The sequence below is a fragment of the Rutidosis leptorrhynchoides genome, chromosome 4, assembly GCF_046630445.1.
Source record: "Rutidosis leptorrhynchoides isolate AG116_Rl617_1_P2 chromosome 4, CSIRO_AGI_Rlap_v1, whole genome shotgun sequence".
In the NCBI taxonomy this organism is placed as follows: Eukaryota; Viridiplantae; Streptophyta; class Magnoliopsida; order Asterales; family Asteraceae; genus Rutidosis; species Rutidosis leptorrhynchoides.
Window position 1 is genome coordinate 385820404 of NC_092336.1, and position 24446 is coordinate 385844849.

General features: G+C 33.9%; 1 pseudogene; it reads right to left on the reverse strand.

Moving 5' to 3' along the window:
* Positions 1 to 13142: 13142 nt before the first annotated feature.
* Positions 13143 to 15330, reverse strand: LOC139841896 (G-type lectin S-receptor-like serine/threonine-protein kinase LECRK3; annotated as a pseudogene).
* Positions 15331 to 24446: the final 9116 nt, after the last annotated feature.

Below are 24446 nucleotides of genomic sequence, written 5' to 3' on the forward strand. Positions count from 1 at the left end.
TTATCAAAAGGTTAAGAGCAATAAAAAAAATAAATAAAAACTGTACATACTTACCTGTGAGATAGAATTCTCAGAGACCTGCTTTAGCCGACTCATAGGAGAGTAGTGTGATTTGATTTTCCATAGCTACATAAGCGTAACCTCGATTCTTTAATAACTTTTCTTCTAAACATATGAACGGTCCTTCTATGAATAAAGTAACAAATTAGGTATTTGAATATGTTTGATTGTTCGAACATTTACCTTCGTGTGACCATTTTCTGCATTTATGACATCTTTCAAGGTGTCGTGCTCTTCTTTTTGTTGCGGATTTTGATTTCCCTTTACCAAAATGTGTCTTATGATGATTTTTCCTGAGTTCTTTCCTCACTTCGTCCATTTTGCCACTTATGAATGATACCAGTTCACTCGAAAAAGTGTTATTATTACGTTTAGTAATCATAGCGTGTAGTAGTAGACCATGGTTCAGATCAAAGGAATTCTTCATCTCGTAAAACCTAAAAGAAATAAAAATTCAGAATGGGGGGAGAAGACTAGTTCTTTAGGGTCTGCCAGGGAAAGACCATTCGGATTCCATTCTCGAGAACTACACGAAAACAGAAAATCTAACTCTAACAGAAATATATATTACCCTTAAAAAGACTTGATTCTCCCCACACTTAGTTAGCTGTGGTGTCGAAATTGTGATTAACTTCATTATCAACTTCCATCGGATCATGTATGTAATGTTTAACTCTGTGACCATTGACTTTAAATTCAATCCCATTTGAATTTATCAACTCTATTGTTCCATATGGAAAAACTCTTTTGACTATGAATGGTCCAGACCATCTTGATTTCAATTTTTCAGGAAATAACTTGAATCGTGAATTGAAAAGAAGGACTCTGTCTCCTTCCTTAAATTCTTTTAAACTTCTGATTCTTTCTTTTATCATGCCATTTCTTCGTTCTTTTTTTATTGATTAACGAATTTTCATATGCTTCATGTCTTAATTCTTCTAATTCGTTTAGTTGACTTAACCATAGACGTCCGGCTTCATGTAAATCAAGATTACATGTCTTCAAAGCCCAAAATGCTTTGTGCTCAATTTCTACTGGAAGGTGACATGCTTTTCCGTAAACGAGTTTAAAAGGTGTGGTTCCAATTGGAGTTTTGTAGGCTATTCTAAAAGCCCAGAGTGCATCCTCCAATTTTATGGACCATTCCTTCGGATTTGATCCTACGATTTTCTCTAGAATACGTTTTAATGCTCGGTTAGTATTTTCAACTTGTCCACTTGTTTGTGGATGATAAGCGGTTGAGATTTTATGAGTTACTCCATATCTTTTGAGAACTTTCTCAAGTTGATTATTACAAAAATGAGTACCCCGATCACTTATTAAAGCTTTCGGTGTTCCGAACCTAGCAAAAAGATGTTTTAAGAAGTTGACTACAACTCGTGCATCGTTAGTTGGGAGAGCTTGTGCTTCCACCCATTTAGATACATAATCAATGGCAACGAGAATGTAGAGATTATTATGAGATTTTGGAAATGGACCCATAAAGTCAATACCCCAAACGTCAAATACTTCACATACTTGAATGACATTTTGTGGCATTTCATCACGTTGACTTATTTTTTTGGCCCTTTGACAAGCATCACAGGATTTACAGAGAAGGTGTGCGTCTTTAAAAATTGTAGGCCAATATAATCCAGCGTCATAGACTTTCCTTGCTGTAAGTTGAGGCCCATAATGCCCTCCTGTTGGTCCTGTGTGACAATGGTTTAAGATTTGACTAGCTTCATCTCCGAATACACATCGGCGTATTATTCCATCGGAACAACTTTTAAACAAATGTGGATCTTTATGAAAACATTTTATTATTCCATTGGCGTTGCATATTAATAGTACGAGCCGCAAAACGCTGCATTGAACTGGGCTTACCCATGGACTATCAGAAATTAGATAAATTAAACCTGCATCGAGTAGTTTAATAATTTCTTTCTTAACAACATCTTGCATATTAGGATTTAGTCTTCGTTGGCGTTGCACATATGTTTTATAACCTTCTTCCATAAGGATTTTATGTGTGCAATATGAAGGATTTATGCCTTTAATATCATGAATCTTCCATGCAATAGCTGGTTTATGAGCTTTTAGCACAGAAATGGGTTGAGATTTTTCATTTTCCGTAAGAGAAGACGATATTATTACAGGTAATTCAGATTCACCATGTAAATAAGCGTATTCCAAATGGTTTGGAAGTGGCTTTAACTCTAATGTCGGTGGTTCTTCTATCGATGATTTGTATCGATATCTGTCTTCCTCTTTTAGTATTTGAAGTTCTTCTGTTGTTGGTTCGTATTCATTAGCCATGAGTGCAGCTAACATTTTAGCTTCATTAATTCGTTCAGTTCCTTCTCCTAAAGAACATTCTCCTGTTCCTTGTAATTCTGGAAATTCTTCTAACAATTCTGCTTGTGAATCTATAGTTTGAATATAATAACATGTATCATCTGCAGATTGCGGTGGTTGCATGGCTCTATCACCAGAAAAGGTAACACTCTCATCCTCTATACTTAGGGTCAGTTTCTTACCAAACACGTCTATTATTGCTTTAGCCGTGTTTAAGAATGGTCTTCCTAATATGAGAGGAACTCGAGAATCTTCTTCCATGTCCAGAATAACAAAATCTACTGGAAATACTAAAGTACCAACTTTAACTAGCATGTTTTCCATTATCCCTCTAGGATATTTTACTGATCGATCGGCTAGTTGTATGCTTATTTGTGTTGGTTTCAATTCTCCAAGGTCTAGTTTAGCGTATAATGAATACGGCATTAAATTTATACTAGCACCTAAGTCTACCAATGCTTCTATTGAACTAAGACTACCCAGAAAACATAGAATTGTGAAACTTCCTGGATCTGAAAGTTTTTCTGGTATCTTATTCAACAACACTGCAGAACAATTAGCATTCATTGTGACAGCCGAAAGTTCTTCCATTTTCTTTCTATTTGTGATTAGCTCTTTCAAGAATTTAGCATATCTAGGCATTCCTGAAATCACATCAATGAAAGGAAGATTGACATTTATTTGTTTAAACATATCCAAGAATTTGGATTGCTCGGCTTCAAGTCTTTCTTTTCTCATTTTACTCGGGTAAGGAAGCGGTGGTTGGTATGGTTTAATATAAGGTTTTGTCTTAACTGTGTTATCTTCATTAACCTTTTCAACTACCAGTTCTGTTTCCTTATCTTGCTCAGGCTGTGGTGCCTGTGTAGTAGGAATAGGGTCATCAGAAATTTCAGGTATTTCAGGTGGTTTAAGTGTAATACCACTTCTTGTGGTAATAGCTTTAGCTGTTTCATTCTGGAGGTTAGCATTTGTATCGCTAGGTAGACTTCCCGGTTTTCTTTCACCTATCAACCTTGCTAGGTTGCTTACTTCTTGTTCCAGATTTTGGATTGAAGCTTGTTGATTTCTAAATGCTTGAGCATTTTGTTCATTGGTTTGTTTCTGAGATGTGAAAAACTGCGTTTGAGATTCAACTATCTTCGACATCATGTCTTCTAAATTTGTCTTTTTATCATCGGTTTGTGGTGGTTTAATTGGAAAAATAGGTCTTTGCTGGTTGTAAGTATTATTAGATATTTGTTGTCTAACGACCCGTCCTAATCCATCTGGACGAATACATTACATTTGATTACATTGCGAGGTACTTGACCTCTATATGATACATTTTACAAACATTGCATTCGTTTTTAAAAGACAAACTTTCATTACATCGAAAGTTGACAGGCATGCATACCATTTCGTAATATCCATCTATAAATGATCTAATCTATCATTTACTTAATCATAATCTTTACTGAACTCAACGACTTGAATGCAACGTCTTTTGAAATATGCCATGAATGATTCCAAGTAATATCTTTAAAATGAGCTAATGCACAGCGGAAGATTTCTTTCATACTTGAGAATAAACATGCTTTAAAGTGTCAACCAAATGGTTGGTGGGTTCATTAATTTATCATAATCATTCATTTCCATTATTTTAATAGACCACAAGATTTTCATTTCTCATAAATATACGTCCCATGCATAGAGACAAAAATAATCATTCATATGGATTGAACACCTGGTAACCGACATTAACAAGATGCATATAGAATATCCCCATCATTCCGGGACACCCATCGGACATGATAAAATTGAAGTACTAAAGCATTCCAAATTCCAGAATGGGGCTTGTTGGGCCTAATAGATCTATCTTTAGGATTCGCGTCAATTAGGGGGTCTGTTCCCTAATTCATAGGCTACCAAGCTAAAAGGGGCATATTCGATTTCGATAATCCAACCATAGAATGTAGTTTCGATTACTTGTGTCTATTTCGTAAAACCTTTATAAAAGCAGCGCATGTATTCTCAGTCCCAAAAATATATATTGCAAAAGCATTTAAAAAGGGAGCAAATGAAACTCACGCATATAAATATTGTAAAACAGTTAATAAAGCATTTGCATGTATTCTCAGCCCAAAAATGTAAAGGGTAAAAAAGGCAAATGAAACTCACAATACTGTATTTTGTAGTAAAAATACATATGACGACATTGAACAATGCAGGTTTGGCCTCAGATTCACGAACCTATACCATTTGTATATTTATTAATATACATAATCGTGATTGAACAATTTCATATATTATAACCTTATATATTATAGATTTAAATTGTATATATGTATTCGAAAATGATTATTATTTATATATATATATATATATATATATATATATATATATATATATATATATATATATATATATATATATATATATATATATATATATATATATATATATATATATAATTTTAAGAAAAATACATAATTTGATATATATGAATATTTATATAAAGATTGTTAATATAACTACTTCATACATATTTGTAATATTATTTATAATATATTTTTATATGTATAATGATACTAATAAATAAAAGTTATATTTGATGATAATATTAATAATAACATTACTTATAATAATTATAATAAGAATCATAGTGATAATATTAATGATGATACTAGTAGTAAGAATGATAATAATAATAATAATAATAATAATAATTGTATGGTTGTACTGATAACAAAATAATCATCTTTGTAAAAGAAATGATAATAGTTTTTAATATTAACAATACTAATAACGATAATCATATTAATAATACTTTTGTTAATAACAAAAAATAATAATAATAATAATAAGTATAACAATAGTACTAAAAATGATACTAATGCTAATATTTATGAAAATAATAATAAACTGTATTATTTTGATAGTAATTATAATAACAATAATCATAATCATAGAAATTGTAATAATACTAAAAATGGCAAAATTAGTAGTAATATTAATAATACTTATAAAATAATAATTGATAATGCTAAAAATGAACATATATTTCATAGCATTATCCCTCAAGAAAGACAAACTTTTAGTTGCAACTGTTCTATTTACAAGTGATATTCATTTAAATAATAAAAGGTGAAGACAAAAGACAGATTCGACGAATTGAAGATGCAAACGACCAAAAAGCTCAAAAGTACAAAGTACAATCAAAGTGGTTCAAATTATTGGTGAGAAATGTCTCGAAATTACAAGAGTACAAGACGCGAAACACAAAATACAAGATATTAAATTGTACGTAAGGACGTTCAAAAATCCGGAACCGGGACCAAAGTCAACTTTCAGTGCGCGACGCAACGGACCAAAAATTACAAGTCAACTATGCACAAGAATATAATATAATATATATATAATTATATAAATTATATATATATATTATATATATATTAAAAAAATACAGCATGCCACGTTTAAATCAAGAGATGAGCTGTATTCCATACCTCCGCACTCGCGGTACTTTTGTAAAGGAAACCTCAGCACTCGCGGAGGTCTACAGTGAAGTCAGGATCTATAAATTTAGCATTTTCGGACGTTTTATTTACACATATATTTATTTTATTTTCTTTTTCTTAAAAACCCCATGTACCAAGTATCACTTCAATTAGTAATCTCAATTTGTAATTTTAATTTTAAGTTAGTGATAATAATAAGGTTGGGTTAGTCGAATGTTTTAAGGTCTTGTAAGTCGGAACTCTGTTCGTGTAAAATGGGAGTATAAAATCGCATCAAATAGGTGAGAGCATTAACTGTAGAGGTCAATGATTATAGAAAGACAGAATCAGAACATCGAAATATAAGGGAAGATATACAACCCAACAACAACTCAGAAATTACAAACCGTATATATCGATGCATATAGCAATATAAAGACACGGGAGAACTAAAAACACTATAAAACCAAGAGTATAGTAAAAGTAAATAGATTCTTCCGGCGATAGATGAAAAAGAAGAATGACAGATATGAGAGTTAGGAGTATATCAAGAATCAGAACTGGATGGAGCATATTGATGAATGCTTTAAAGTATGAATTGAAGGAGAAAGAATAGAAGGTGTGAGTTGTGGAAATAAGAAAACGAAGGGGGTAGATATATAGTAAGATATCCGACAGAGAAATCAAAACAGATTATTGTATTTAATCTAATCGAATCCTAATTTCCTTAATTACCGAGGAACCAAATCTTATTACGAAGATTTTCTCTAAATCTCTTGAATTCCGGAAATCAACCGTGACTACGTCACCGGTTAAAACTAACCTACATTTACTCATTTCACTCTTTTGTGAGCTCCACTCGTACTCTTCATAAAATCAAATTGTTTTATCTATATTACTCATTGATGATAAAACTCTAATTTCCAACTCGTAAGCGTCATGAAAACATACTTATTGTCAGCCATGACCATTCCAATCAAATTTCGGGACGAAATTTCTTTAACGGGTAGGTACTGTGACAACACGAAAATTTTCGATCAAATTTAAACTTAATCTTTATATGTTTCCAACACGATAAGCAAAGTCTATAATCTTGAAATCTCAAAAACTTTGAACTATATTCGTGTAATCAATTACCCTTTGACTGTGCTCAATGATTCACGAACATTTATGTGTATAGATATGTATATATATATTGTTTCAAAAATATAAACGTGATACGACATAATATTTTTCTATTATTTAAACGATTATAAATGAACTTTGAAATATAATTACTTTTGAAAAACTAAAATATAATATTATTAAATAAATATTTTAATCCTATATAATATGTACAAAATTATATTTTTCTTTGAGAATATATATATATATATATATATATATATATATATATATATATATAAAGTGATTAAACATAATATTAACTAGATACAAAACGTTTTGATTTAAATTATCATATGTACATATAATGAGACGTCGATTTATAGAAGCAAATGACCAAAACATTCAAAAGTATAAGTTACATTTCATGGAGTATAATTATTGGTGAAATAAGTCTAATTATTGATAAAGGTACACGTCGTGAAACGTAAAGTACAAGTTTTCTAAGCGTACGAAAGGACGTTCGAAAAACCGAAACCGGCACGTAAGTCGAGCGTCAACGTACAATTCATCGGTGCTAAAATTACAAATCAACTATGCACGAGAATATAATATAATATTTAATTAATTCTAAAGATTAAATATATTATATATTAAATAATATATATATAAGTGTCGGTAGAGAAATTGCAACATTTTGAGCAATGATTGAAGCCCATGCGATCGCATGGCTAAAGACCTTCAAACCCATGCGATCGCATGGGGGTAAGGTACAAAAAATGTGTATAAAGCTGATCAAATTCTACTCAGTCTGATTCATTTCTATCTATCTCTCGCACACTCTTATATTTATATTTATTATTATTATTATTAAAATTATTATTATTATTATTATTATTATTATTATTATTATTAATATTATTATTATTATTATTATTATTATTATTATTATTATTATTATTATTATTATTATTATTATTATTATTATTATTATTATTATTATTATTAAGATTAATATTATTATTAATCTTATGGTTAGGAGTATTATTATTAGTAGTATTATACATAAAATATTACGACGGAGTGCTGTACGAATGATTTCAAAAATTTATTTTCGAGAAGGATAGAGATAAGAAAATTATGGGTTATAGCTTTGGAGGTTATGGGTAATGTTTGAGAGTAAAAATTATGGGTTATAGCTATGGAGGTTATGGGTAATGTTCGAGAGTATGCTCGTGAGGTCAATCTAGCGTTTATCATTTCCATTGAGTCTACGTACTTTCCTACAATATTGAATCACAATATTGATACGTGAGCATTCATATCTTATCTTTTATATATAAATAGTGTATCCATGTCTAGTGCTCGAGTATATATGTTTATGCATGCTTGTATGCTTTAATTTTGTCGTTAGATAGTTTATGATGAATCACTAATTTGATACATATGCTGCTGATATAAAGTATATGATATGTATGTTTTTGGAAAGCTGGCGAAAAATTATTAATTTTTCATTTAGAAATCGCGTGATTTCGATGAACGGATTAAAAGATACGATCAACTGAATTATGTTTGACGTTAATTGAAATTGTGTTTGAAACTGTAAATTAATATTTAAACAACTTGTCTATGAGATTGATAAATTGGATTTTTAGATATTACTAATCGAGTAAATGAATTTCTATATAAGGCACGTCTCGTTTTGTTGAACAATTGTCAGAGTTGACTGTCTTATCATGTTTTAAAGCTTTATAAACACTATAATCCGATTTTACAAGTATTGGAAAACTATGTGAAATAATAAAATATTTTTGATTGCTATGATAATTCAAATATAATATAGCTCCTGAAATAAATAATATTTTGAGTTTGATAAACTATAAATTTGTTCAATTATCAAGACTTATACTATGTTAATAAACATGTATAAGATTTAAAGATCATATTGGGTCAGGTTGACTTTTGAGATGACTTTTGTTTTCTTTTGCATGTCAGTATCGAGCATTAGGATTGTGATACACTATGACCCGACCTAGCTTGTTAGACATGTATTGACCAACATATGTTCTCTAGGTTGAGATCTACGGTTATTTTGCATTCCGAGTTTCGGTCACATTTCGGTGAATGACTTTATGTGCTGCTAAGGTGAGTTTCATTTGCTCCCTTTTTAATTGCTTTGGCAATCTATATTTTTCGGCTGAGAATACATGCACTTTATTTTAAACGCAATGGACACAAGTACATATTAAATTCTACACTGAGTTTGAACCGAAAATCCCTTAGCTTTGGTAACTAGTAACTGCCGGTTATAAGAACTGGTGGGCGCGAGTAGTAGTATATGGATCCATAGGGCTTGACATCCCCGTCAGTTCCAGGTATAGAAACCCTAGCCTGAACTATAAAACAGACGTATGCTATTTGAGTTTAGTACACGTTGGATTGCGTGTATTGTACATGTTGGTTGCATGTATGTTAAAACAGGGGTACTTATTATAACGTTAAAGTTTAGTTACCAGGGTGCTCAATTTCGTAGAATATTTTGATAAACGTTTCTGGATGAAACAACTGAAATCTTGTGATCCACCTTTGTATACAGATTATGCGCAACACTAAACTATGAACTAACCAACTTTTGTGTTGACACTTTTAAGCATGTTTATTCTCAGGTTTCTAGAAGTCTTCCGCTGTTTGCTTATACGTTATACAAGCTATGTGCATGGAGTCATACGTGCTTTATTCGAGATAACTTTGCATTCACAAAATCATCACCATGTATCTTATTTTGACTGCATTTTCAACGAATGTATTATGGTAAACTATTATTTACGGTGATTGTCTATGTGTAGAAATCATCAGATGTCGAAAACCTTGGAATTTAATATTCATTTATGGTGTGCCTTTTCAAAAGAATGCAATGTTTACAAAACGTATCATGTTGAGGTTAGTACCTCACTATGAAATCGATGAATGATGTATTCGTCCAAATGGATTTGGACGGGTCATCACAGAATGATTCGGAGGCGTTAGATGACGACTGCAAGAAGAAGCTGACAACGTTTGTGATGATTGGTCTTTGGTGCGTTCAAGAAAATCCGTCTCTGAGGCCCACCATGAGAAAGGTGATTCAGATGCTTGAAGGTGGACTCGAAGTAGCCGAACCTCCATGTCCATTCCCTTACTCTCTTACCTCATACAAATCATTCAATGAATCTGGGTAATTTGTGCTGCATTTGTTTTTGTTTTTATTTCAGTCTGTCTTACTTGAGTTCTAGTCTATAATCTATCATAAATATAGATTGCAATATACCATATACTAGTTCATTGCCTGCCTTGATTACACGGATTTGATTAATCGTGACTATAATAAACAGGAATAAGTTATATCAATTAAATTTTGTATTAAGATGGTGTTGCGTTTATGTAATCGATCATAATATTTTCAAACTTGACTTGTAAGATTTTACCAAGTACCATGCATATAATCAATAATCTAATAATATCGAAATGGTACAAGCAACATGTATGGATGTGACTTATGAGTTTTTATGTGTTGAATGAACGAGTATGTACGTGTGTTGCAAATTAGCAAAACTTAATAAAGTTGTAAAGTTTAATAACATTCACAGATTATGTATAAAAAGCAACAATGGAAAAGCACGTAATACAATATATGATACAGTATGCAGTTTATACTCATTGATGCATATTTTAATTGAAGAAAGCATGGCAGGTTGACAACATCACAAATTCACAGCAATAAACAATCAGGATTGGGTCTATTCACATTTTTGTTAGTATAGATGTTTGATTATTACAGCTTTAGAAGCTTGTTTATTTATGTAACTATATACTAGTATACCATCCAGATTATATTGTATGTTAATTTGATCAATTTTTTTTTTGTTGTTGTTGAAAGATAATGCTAAACGTAACCTTTAAGCCTACGTTAAGTATACCACGCATAACTTAATTCAATATACATATACATAATTAAAGATATCATGAATAAATATTCGTATCAAAATCGTATAAGGAAAATCAGTATTAAATTAAACATGAAAATTAATACTTTGTAATAATTCAACTGAGTTTAAAAACTTGTATATATAGTTTAAATTGAAGGAAAAGTTTGCACAATCGAAGTTGTGTTTGGGTTTTAACATATTCCAGTTAGGGCCGTTAGGCAACGTCAAAAATATCAATCATTAAAATGTAGCAGTAGTATATAAACCCAGTCATGAACAATAATTTAATATGGAAATGCTAATTTTATTTTAGTATAAACGTAACTTTATGTCATTCACTACAACATAAGTTTGGACGAGGTTCGGTTATAGATAGGTTATCTAGTTTGTTTCTAAGTTGCGCTCTAAGTACAAGCTTTGTCACGTCCTCCACTTTTTTATCTCTTAGTTGTTAATGTTTGAAAAAGTCTCCGTTTCTATATGATCCGTTTCTATGTCTTATTGTATTTTTAGCGCAAAAAAAATAAAATAAAAAAGTTTGAACATGTAATTTCTCTCTGCCGTTCCTTTATCGAATATCTCAATCTGATTTCTCTGCTATACCATAATAACGTTACCAGTGTGATCAGAACTTGTTTCTGCAATGGCAGCTTTCTAGTTGAATCATATGCTATCAGCAATTAAGGGATTCAAAAGTCCAGTTAGGGTGTGTTTGGCATGAAGCTTGTTGGAGCTTATGGGAGCTTATTGGAGCTTGAGCTTATGATTTTAATAAGCTTCAAGTCATAAGCTTTATTTGGTAGACATAAAAAGTGGAGCTTATGAAAATCATAAGCTCTTAAAAAATAAGCTACTTCTAGTCGCTTATAAAAAAAAGTAGAGCTTATGAACTGAAAAATAAGCTTCAGCTAGTTTACCAAACACTTATAAAAAATAATAAGCTCCAGCTACCAGCTTTAATCATAAGCTCCAGCTCCAGCTCTAGTCCATAAGCTCCAGCTCCAGCTATAAGCTCCAGCTCCAGCTAGTTTCATCCAAACACACCCTTAGTAATTTTTCCTTGAAAAATCTGTTATCGAGAGCTATTCTAATCTGAAAAAGAATGTTAATGGGAGGTTAAATATGCTGTACTTGCATAATAAGCACAATATATGCACCTTTTTAAATTCCGTAAACTCATTAGTCTATAATTGAAAAAATGTAACATCGTGGTACAAAATATCCTTCACAAAACCAATAGAGAATAACACCCGCCGTCGTCTTGTTGCAGCGTTGATTATTACAAACACCAAATTTGCACAAGCATGAAAACTATCCAACTAATATGTGAAAAATGTTCATCAGAAAGTTGATGTGTAAAAATGTACCAAAACATGATAAAACATTTCCCTCAGTCAAATAAAGTACATGTTTATATTAATTGTTGTACTTTAAGTTGTTAATCCACTAATATATGCATAAACACCTGTTTAAAATATAATGTATACATGCTTTTGAGTATTAGTTTTGTACTAATAAACGATGAGATCTTCACAACATTGTGTTTACCACTTAAGTTGTCAAAAGGAAAAGCATTAAGGGATTCATCTTTCAATGTTAATTGGACTTCTTAAACTCGAATGTGCGTTCAAGTCTTAGGTAGGGTGGTGTTGAATTGTCGTATATATTCGCTAAAGATGTACTTCATTCTACCCAAAGTGTCAACTATTAACTTTTTTGAAAGTCTTTATTTTCAATTTTGATTGTAAATGTTTTTGATTAATATCTTTGTTTGTGTTATTAATGAACACATTTAGAATCCAATCCATTCATATAATTAATATTATATAACACAAATAAAATATTTAAAGCCGAAATTGAAATTTTTTTTATGAAAAATTAATAGTGGGCATTTATAATGAGACAGATTGACTATATATTTGTGATGATTGTGTGTTAGTTATTTCCTTTCTAGAAAGAAAAAAAAAAAGTTAGGACATCTAAAAAGTAGAATAGAATGGAAAATATGAAAGAAGGCACATTTTAACAATAAGTGAACAAAAGGACTTGTACTATTATCTAGATGGTCTAATAATCAAACCACATATAGTCATATTGTAATGCAATCTTTATTTACTATAGCTAGAACTCAAGTAAGACTGAAATTTAAAAAAATAAAATAAAATAAATTCAAAAATAGAAACGGAAATAGAACAAGTTACCCACATTCATTGAATGATTTGAATGATGTAAGAGAGTAAGCGAATGGGCATGGAGGTTCGGCTACTTCGAGTCCTCCTTCAAGTATATGAATCACCTTTCTCATGGTGGGCCTCAGAGACGGATTTTCTTGAACGCACCAAAGACCAACCATCACAAACCGTGTCAGCTTCTTGTAGTCATCTAACGCCTCTGAATCATTTTCAACGAACATATCCAGTACGCCTTTCTGGTAATAGTCCCATGCCAAATCAGTTAATATCTCCATATCTTCGTTATCACTCTCAAACACCACACTCTTCCTACACGAAACAATCTCAAGTAGCAACACACCAAAGCTATACACATCAACCTTTACAGACACCGAAGTGTTCCTAAACCATTCAGGAGCAACATACCCTTTCGTTCCCCTTATTCCAGTATTCGTTCGGCTTTGATTCAACATTAAAATTTTTGCTAATCCAAAGTCGGCAATCTTGGCATCAAATTGTTCATCAAGAAGTATATTTTGAGGTTTTATATCACAGTGAATGATCTGAGTACTACACTCTTCGTGAAGGTACGCGAGTCCCTTTGCAATTCCTATTGCAATGTAACTCCTCTGTTTCCAACTAGGTCTCGTGTCTTCGAATAAAACCCCCGCTAAAGTCCCGTTGTTCATGTACTCGTAAATCAATAGCCTCTGCTCACCATCATCACAATAGCCAAGAAGCTGCACCAAATTCTTGTGATTAGTCCTTGCTATTGTGTTGACCTCGGTTTTAAATTCCTTTTGAACATCCTGAATCAAAGAATGCAACTTTTTAACAGCAACGGTCTTTATCCCTAATACGCCTTTATAAACTGCCCCGAAAGCTCCCTTTCCCAGTTCATCTTTGAACCCGTTAGTAGCTTTGACTAGCTCTTGATACGTAAGGCGTGGCAGACTGGCTTCAACAGCTTTACTACTTGGTAATGGATTTGGGGATCTCTTTTTGTAGACTCGAAAAAACCCGACACAAATCACAATAGTTAATAATAAGATTACGAAACCAGATGTGATTAACAGGGCTGATCCAAGTAATATCAAACTTCTCTGATTTTTATTTTCTTTTGCAAATTCAGGAGGGCTTTGAAGAGAATGATTACCTTTGCTAAATTTCAAAAAGGCCTTCACATTAACTGAAGAGTCCTTCCTTCTATTGGAGAGTGGAATCTGCTTCCTCCAACATTGACTGTCTCTATAAATCGCAACGGCACAGAAACAATCTTTCAAACAAGAAGTTTTGCAGCCTTCTTCGTTAGATGGGTCCATATGGACATAACCAGATTGTGGCCAATCAATATTATTGAGCTCGATGAAGTCAAATTTCTCTTCCCCATAATTTTCATCACAACTTGGAACAAAATCAGGCTTGCAGTCACCATTCGGGAAGTTAGAATCGAGCAACGAAAACCCCTGTGGGCATTCACATATTGGCCGGTTATCTTCAAGGCTGCAAACATTGTTTAATCCACACGCACCGCTACCATCTATTTTATATATATTTTCTGGCTCAAACGATACAACTTGCCAACGTTGATTGCCATCAGAATTTTTAGGGTAATAGTATTGAGCGAAAACTCCATCAGATTCAAGAGTAGCTCGATGATAATAATCTCCTGACGGTAATGAATCTCTTGGAGTAAGTTCATGTCTTTCCCCATTACCTCTCAATATATACATGTATTCCGTCACATTAAAAATATATTGGTAACCAGAATTTGTCGATTTGGAAACATTATAAGTACCCGTGTCATAGTAACCTTTACCAGTTGATCCAGATATTATATCGAGAGTATAAAGAACAAAATTCCCATCAAACTGGAAACTCAACTGAAATTTGCCAGCCGAGAAGTTTGTTTTGCTCAGCTTTGATTTAAGCACTCCTCCTCTGTTCATAACTTGAGTAGACAACATGGTATCTGCCAGATGATTAAAACTCTCCCATATCTTTCGCGAATCGCTACCAAAAATCACAAAGTTTCCGTTATCGTTCATAAAACCGGAAGCAATATTAGATATGGACCCTGAGGTCCATACCTTTTTCCCTTCGGGATCGGTAAGTACGAGCCCTGGTCCCACCGGTTAGCTCGACTTTAGATCCATTAGGAACCGTATGCCCATCTTTTGCACACCAAACGATGGTCATGTCGGGTATCTTGTCATACCATACTGATAGCAAAAAGTTATCGTTTCCTTAAATTTGTTGGAACCCAAATGAAATTCACCTGAAGATGATAGCCATGATTTGGCATTTGGTGTGGCTGTAAGTGATGCACCAACAGATACAGAACCGTTAGTATATTGAGCAGATAAAAAATGTAGTAAGCTAGTGGGAATATCACCAAAATGCCCATTTTTTAAAGCTTGTTGACTGACAGCCCTTAAAAAAAAAGTTTGACAATTTGCCCTCTCAAGGCGCAAGATGCCTTGCGTCCTTGTGACCTTGCGTCCTTGCTACCTTGCGTACTTGCGACCTTGCGTCTTACCTAAAAAGAGCTGGTTAAATAATCACTTTGCATTCACTGTTCACCTCACAAACCACACTCATACGCAAGCTTCTCTCTGGTGCCCATTCGCTCGTCACTCGCAAAATCGTCATCATGGTTCCTTAGATTTTCGCAAACACTCGCAAATCACTCGCAAAATCTTCATCAGCATCCTCACATCTTCATCGTGTTCATCCTTCCATCTTCATCGTCACTAAGCCGCAACCTTAATCATTCCATCTTCGATCTTCAAAAGTACAAGCGAGCTAATACGCCACCTACATCATCGAATCACCATCATCGTTCATTATGTTTCAAGAACAGGTTATATTTTCTTAGATCTATGTTATATTATTCGATCTATGTTAGTTTTCTTCGTTCTTTGTGCTTAAACAAAGTTTTTGCACGCCAACTGTTCGATAAAATGTGTCAATGAAATTTTGTTTGTATTTTGTGATTTTGTTTGTATATTATTGAAATTGTGTACGATACACAGGACTTTTTGCTAATTTTAAATTTTAAAATCGGTTGATATTTAGAAGCAAGGTTAACCTTGCGTATTTGCGTAGGACATGTGGTTGTACGCAAGGTTTTGTTTGCGTACTTGCGTCTTTGTTCTAGGTTACGCAAGGTGTCTCTTGCATCTAGATTGCATGATGCACGCAAGGTTAACCTTGCGTCCTGGCGTCCGTCATTATTGGCACACAAGCTTTGTTTTGCGTCTTGCGTATGAGTGATTTGTCTGCTGATGTTCTTCTCACTTTTACAGGGCTACGTTGAAGGTAAATTGACTATGAAGAATATGTTGACCGTGATACCTCAGGTCAAGAAAATTTTGACTGAAAATCAAGAAAAATTATTCCGAAGTACATGCTTTGGTCCCTGGTTACATCTTTCATACATGGGTAATGATCCTGGACTAGTACATGCCATGCTCCAACGGAAATGTGAGCGTTCATCAAAATTAGACGCTACTAAGTACCCAGAAGAGTAACAAGATATTTGGTTTACTTTTTCTCCTAATTTTATGATTAGATTTGGTCGGAGTGAATTTTGTTTAGTCACCGGTTTTTTGTTTGGATCCCGGACAGACATGGTCCATTACATCACTCACAATTATGAATCTAAGACCACACCCATTAGACAGCGTTGTTTTCCAAAGCATGCCGATGCCAGTAACATTTTGGTTAATGATATTCAAAACATCCTTATCAAAAAACAAGGTGATGTAAAGGTTAGTGATGATGATATCGTTCGATTAGCTATAATTTTGATCGTAGAGAGAGCGTTTATGGGGAAGCAGGGGATACATGTAGTTAATAAATAGTTTCTATGGTTGGTTGAAGATTTCAATAAGGTGAATGCGTACCCATGGGGGTCTCGTATTTGGGATGCTACTTACTCAGCGGTTAGTGAAGGTTTTGAGGTTCGGGAAAGGCAATTAGAGAGTGGGAGTGGAAAGGCGTACACTTTGGCTGGTTTTATGTGGGCATTTAAGATTTGGATCCTCGAGGCATACCGTCGTACCATTAAGAGTTTTGCAACCAAAACTGACAAGGATGGAGTTCCAAGAGCTTTATTTTGGAAGCGTTCATCTGCTGAAACCTTTAGAGTGTTTGATTATCTCAAACTTTTACATAAAATGGTTAGTTAACACATTTCCTAAGTATATACAGCAGTTTAATATTGAACAGATCAGGTTATAGTGTATCGCAAGAAGGTGCAAGGTTAACCTTGCGTCCTTGCTTTGGTCGCAAGTTCAACCTTGCGTCCTTGCGTCCGTCGCAAGGTTAACCTTGCGTCCTTGCATCCGTCGCAAGGTTTTCCTTGCGTTCTTGCGTGTGTTTCCCGGCGTAAGATCAATCTTGCTTCCTTACGTGCGTCGCAAGATCAGCCTTGTGTGCTTGCGTTTGGACGCAAGGTGGTGACATTTGCGTGCTTGCGTCTCTTTTATATTTACTAATATATTCATCTTCATTTCAGGATGATTGTCCCAAGAAAAAGAGACCTTTTCGTTCACTGCAGCCATCTGAGATTGAGAGAGCTTGTCAGTGGTGGATCCAGAGTTCCTCTTACTTTCAAGGAGAAGTTGTTGAAGAGGAGGAAAATACTGAAGATGATAATCAATTTGAGGAGCAAGTGGGTGGCAATTTGCAGGAATTATTGCATGAGGAGTCAGAGCAGACCTCAGACACTCCTCATCCAACACCGAATCCCAATTTGCAGGAATTACTGCGTTTGGTGATTTTGTTGACTAAGCGGGTGGATGATCAAGAAAAGGAGTTGACTGAATGTAAAAAGAAGATTGATGATCATGAAAAACATTTAATGGAACAAGAACACCATGAGGTAAATTAGACGCAAGGTTATTATGTGACCTTGCGTCTTGGTTAAAATGTAGGCGCAAGGTCTTCCTTACGTCCTTGCGCCTGTTACTAGGAATGTTACCAAGTCGCAAGACATCGACGCAAGGATCTTCTTTGCGTCTTTGCGTTTTCATTACTAACTTATTTTTTGCGTCTTTGGTTAATTATAGTATGCATGTGTGGATCCTCGATCTTTCTCTGACAATGATACATCTTCGAGGGTTGTTAGATGTGGGAAAAGAGAAAGAAGGCCCACTCATGTTTTAAACTCCCCTTTCACAACACCGGGGTATAGAAAACCATTGGAGAAGGTATGTCTTGCGTTTTTGCATGTGGTGTTTAAAATTGCTTGCTTGTTTACCTCCACCAGGCGCAAGGTGTTACTTACGTCTTTGCGCCACCAGGCGCAAGGTTTTACTTGCATCTTTGCGTGTGGTCTTTAAAATTGCTTGCGTGTTGTGTCTTGTCTGACGCAAGCTATATCTTGCGTCCTTGCGTATGCTTGCTAACTTATGTCATTATACAGTTGTCAGACGAAGTAGCCTCGAGAGTAAAAAGGCTAAAGGTTTCTCATCGAGAGAATAAAGAGTCTGAGAATGTGGTGCCATTAAATACTGAAAAGCCTACAGAAAAAGAGGCTGGGAATGTGGTTGTGGAGTTCGAGGAAAAAGAGGCTGAGAATTTGGCTGTGGAGTGTGTGGAAAAAGAACAACCTATTGATTTGCCATTGGTTAATGAACCAGACCAGATTGAGGTTAGTATATGACGTAAAGACCTTCCATGCGTTTTTGCGTGTGCATTACTGATTGACGCAATGATTGTCTTGCGTATTTGCGTGTGCATTGATGCAAGACCCACTTGCGTGTTTGCGTCTGCATTAGACAGATGCAAGATAGTTCTTGCGTGTTTACGTCCGCATTAGACAGACGCAAGACAGTTCTTGCCTCTTTATCCTTTATATATTTTTGTTTTTTTTTTGTAGAAAAAGGAAAAGAAGAGAAAAAGGAAGGAGAAGGATTGGGTTAGTGAGGAAGAAATTTGGTCCATGGTTGATAAATTTATAAACGATCAAGGAACTTTGCAACCACCACCACTTAATGTATGAAGAGATCAAAAGAAGCATGCTGGGCCAACAAAAGATTTGAAATCACTGATCTCCAATAAACAAGATACACGTTGCATGTTCATTTTCCAGAATGAAACGTTCCTCTACCTTGATGCTGAGTTTTGGAGATGATTATTGGGAATGGCATTTTCTGGTTATTTGGAAAACATAGTAAGTTTGTTAATTAAACCAGAAGTTTGTATTATTAATTGTTTTTGCTCTTAACATCATGATCAACTTGCTCTGATTATAGCATATTGATGGATGTGCTACCTTCCTGTTGAGATTTCGGCAGAGGTTTCTCCCCCGAGCTAGCCAGATGTCCTCGAGTCCTCAGTTTTCGATTGTAGGTTATACATGTAGTTCTCGATGGACGATTATGCCATTGGGTTTCCTCAATCAACTAGAGAGATTCAAGTCCTTTTATGATGATGACACTCAAAAGGAGGAAGAGAGTGGGGGTACATCCAATCCTGGCTCAGAGGGGATCATTAAATCCAATCCCCCAGATTATATGTATTTGATTGGTCTTGGGGATGGCAATGATGAACTTTATCCATCCTGGGCTGAATGTGATAAGGTTAGTGCTTTTTTATACATCAATTATCCATTGTGAGTAAACTGATATAGACGCAACGGTCACCTTGCGTCCTTGCGTTCACGCAAAATCAACCTTACGTCCTTGCGCCACTCGCAAGATAGACCTTGCGCTTAAAATGAACACGCAAAGACAACCTTGCGTCCTTGCACCCCTCGCAAGATTAACCTTGCGTCTTCACTGACGACGCAAGATCAACCTTGCGTCCTTGCGCCACTCTCAAGATTAACCTTGCGTCCTTGCGTAGTTTTGTGTTTTTGCTAATTTTATGTTTCTTTTCTTGCAGATTTTGATACCAGTACATTTTTTAGATCCTGAACATTTTATACTACTATCTTTGAACTTAGATGAACAGAAAGTACTGGTGTATGATAGTTTAAAGGGTTGTTTGGATAAAGGTCAACTCGATGCTGTCTTCAAAAACTTGTCAGACAACTTGCCGATCTATTTGAAGGCTATAGATTACTTTAACAAGAAGCAGGATAGTGAAATTGTTGACTATTATGAGAACAAAGAAGATATAGAGTTGATGATTGAGGATGCACCGTATGTGCCGATGCAGAGTGGTGGACATGGTTATTGTGGTGTTTGGGTCTGCATACATATGGAGAGGATAGTATTTGGTTGGGATCAGATTGACAACATTAGAGACCCTAAAAAGGCTGCTATGGAGTATAGAATTCGAATGGCAAGAACATTCTTCCGTGCACGCTTTGACACACAGGAACCACCACCAAAAAAGGACCCAAAGGTTGTTAAGTAGTTAACTTTTACCGTAAGATATAATTTTTATACAGTTTTTATTTTAGGTAGAACATGTAATTTTGGATGTAAATACTCTGGGACAGACGCAAGGCTGTTTTTGTGTCCTTGCATCTATTAAAATGTCAGACGCAAGGTTCTGTTTGCGTCCATGCATCTGGTTAAAGGACAGACGCAAGGTTTTGTTTGCGTCCATGCGTCTGGTTAAATGTCAGACGCAAGCTTCGATTTTGCGTCTTTGTGTCGGATTACAGGTCTATCTTTGTGTCTTGCGTTTTTTTAAGTTACCGACGCAAACTTTGTTTTTGCGTCCTTGCGCCTTGGGTGTACAATATTAATGGCCCACATATACAAACAATATTAATGGCCCACAAATACAAACCATAACCATAAACACAAATTAAACTAGTAAACATTAATTCAGGACTGGACTAAACACAAAATATAAACTACAAACTGAGACTCATAAGCTTGGATAAACTAAAACATGAAATAACTAATTCTGGTCTAAATTGTACATTTGATAAAATTGAGACTAATAAGCTTGAGAAGGTTCGACTTTCTCTTTCGACTTTGACTTTGATTTTGAGGCTGTTATTTTAACCCTCCGAGAAGTAGATTCACCGGTTCTGTCATAAGAAGCGCTGCATGTTGTTCGGTTATGACCTGCTTGCTTGCAATGAGTACATGTTCTTACTTTTTTTTTTCTGTTTCTTCACCTTGAGATGGAATTCGATTGAAATGTCCCGTTCATAATAATTATAAACGTTTCATATTAATTGATTTCGTTGCGAGGTTTTAACCTCTATATGAGATGTTTTTCAAAGACTGCATTCGTTTTTAAAACAAACCATAAACTTTATTTTATCGACAAAGGTTTAAAGGACATAACCTAGGTTATCAAGTAATGATAATCTAAAATATCACGCTTACACACGACCATTACATAATAGTTTACAATAAATATTATGTTACAACAAAGAAAACTTTCGAATGCAGTTTTTAGACAATATCATACAAGCATGGACTCCAAATCTTGTCCTTAATTTAGTATGCAACAGCGGAAGCTCTTAACAATCACCTGAGAATAAACATGCTTAAAACGTCAACAAAAATGTTGGTGAGTTATAGGTTTAACCTATATAATTATCAATCATAATAATAGACCACAAGATTTTTATTTTTGTAAACACATCTCATATCAGGCATTTCGCAAACTGCATAGAGATAAAAATCATTCATATGTTGAACACCTTGTAACCGACATTAACTTAATTCATAGAATATCCCCAAACAGAACCTCTCGTCTGTATAATAATCTCGAAGTACTAAAGTCATCCATAACCTGAATGGGGATTGTTAGGCCTGATGTTATGCGAGGTGTATACGAAATAGTTATATTTTTTTGCTAAATACTATTAAATATGATACAACTTTACACAAGTTATTTATTTATTTATAGAGTGGATATACCTAAACTTTGCTACAACACTATAGGCAGTGTACCTAATCGTAAAGTAGTGTAGTTTTTAGTAAGTCCGGTTCGTTTCGCAGGGAGCTAGCCAAGTTTAACGCTATATTTATTTTAAACTATATTTGTATAATTATATATATATATATATATATATATATATATATATATATATATATATATATATATATATATATATATATAATATTATTATTGTTATAAAAGGGGAATTTTACCGTTTAATGACCGGTTTGTCGATTTTATGTCTTAAGTGGCAATTAAAACCTAATTTAAAATATTAAAAATAAATATAACTTAATTTAAAGCGTAAAGTAAATGACGATAAATAAAATTGCGATAAATAAAAGTGCGATAATTAAAAGTGCAATAATTTAAAGTATGATAAATTAAATGACGATAAATAAAAGTACGATGAGATATAAATTAATGGAATTATGCTTATTTAAACTTCCGTAATCATGATGTTCGACGTGTTGATTTTAAATTTATTACCATGGGTTAATTGTCCTTTGTCCTGGATTATTCGATATGTCCATAAGGTTTTGTCCATAATAGTCCATCAGTCATAATTATAAAGTGCGAGGATCTTCGTCAAATTAACCTTATATCCGAAGTCAAATATTCCAACTAATTGGGGATTCGAACTGTAACAAGGTCTTAATACTTTGTTTAATGAATACACCAGGTTATCGACTGCGTGTAATCCAAGGTTTTAATACTTTGTTAACAATTACACCAATTACCCTTGAATGTAATCCACCCCTATTTTAATGAGTCCATTAACTATTAATCCATTCTCGTGTCCGATCAAATGAACAATAATTTGTATTTATAGATATCCCGCCCACCGTACCCGATTAAGCGTATGTGGTTATATATAGATACGTCAAATTGTAACCTTTATATTAAATTAACGAGGTATCGTTTAGTTAATATAAAGCCCATTAATAGCCCATAGTCTAATTTCCACAAGTGTCGTTCTTTTGTCCAAACCCCAATTATGGTACAAAGCCCAATAACCCCGTCTTTAATATTTAGCCCAACATCACGATTACTTTGGCTTAAATAAGCATAATAATAACTTAGCTACGAGACATTAATTTAAAAAGGTTGAACATAACTTACAATGAGTATTAATAGCGTAGCGTTACACGGACAGAATTTCGACCTACAAACTTAAAACATTTGCTAACATAACCTAATTATTAAACTTTAATATTGAAATTATAATTAAAATATAATATATATTTAAGAGAGTGAGAGATAGATAATATATGGTGTTTTATTTCGGCCAGAACTCGTGCATTTTATAGAATGTGGCCAGCTACAGTAAACCATGCGACCGCATGGTTTTTGTTCTTCCAGGCCATGCGATCGCATGGCCGCCTTCTCCTGGTCACAAAGTGATAAAAACATGGGATGCTCGTATTTATTTAATATATAATATAATATATATAATTTTTATATAATTATATATATATATTATATTATATTCTTGTGCATAGTTGACTTGTAATTTTAGCTCCGTTGCGTCGCGCGTTGATAATTGGTTCATGTCCCGATTCCGGATTTTCGAACGTCCTTGCGTACAATTTAATATCTTGTACTTTGCATTTTGCGGCTCGTACTCTTGTAACTTTTAGACGTTTCTCATCAATAAATTGAACCTCTTGGATTGTACTTTGTACTTTTTAGCGTTTTGGTCATTTGCGTCTTCAATTAGTCGAATCTGTCTTTTATCTTCACCTTTTATTATTTAAATGAATATCACTTGTAAATAGAACAATTGCAACCAAAAGCTTGTCTTTCTTGAAGGATAATGCTATGAAATATATGTTCGTTTTTAGCATTATCAAATATTCCCACACTTGAGCGTTGCTTGTCCTCAAGCAATATAGAACTTGAATATAACTTTACTAGAATCACTTCTTTATTCTTCATACTTTGTACATCAGTGATTTCTATACGGCGGTATTAACAATGATAGTAACGATGTGGTTTACAGTCCCACAAGACTATAAAAATTTAGATCCTTTAGGAAATTGGATCTTTATGAAAACATTTGATCTATTGAAAATTCAATCTAGCTTTTACCCTAGATAAGTTTTCCAGAATAACCCTTTACCGGTGTTTGCAAAATGTTTTTGTGGGTTTTGTGGGTTTCAGATTTGAAAATTTTAGCTTAAAACTTGCGGTTTGTGTCACCCACTTGCTAACCTTGTATTAGGAAAGCAATAGGTCCAATTTACTTGTTCCGTATATTACCTTTTGGTAAACTACCATCCGGTTGTAAAGGAAACCGTTGAACAAGCAACTGTTAAGGCAATGTCCCGTGACATGCTTTTGATTATGGTCTATATCGTATCAAATGCAATTACTATCCTTTGTAGGAGCAATAGTAAAGATCACCCTATAGTTTTTCGATCTGGCACAAGGTCCTGTCTTTAACCATGCTATGCAACCACCGT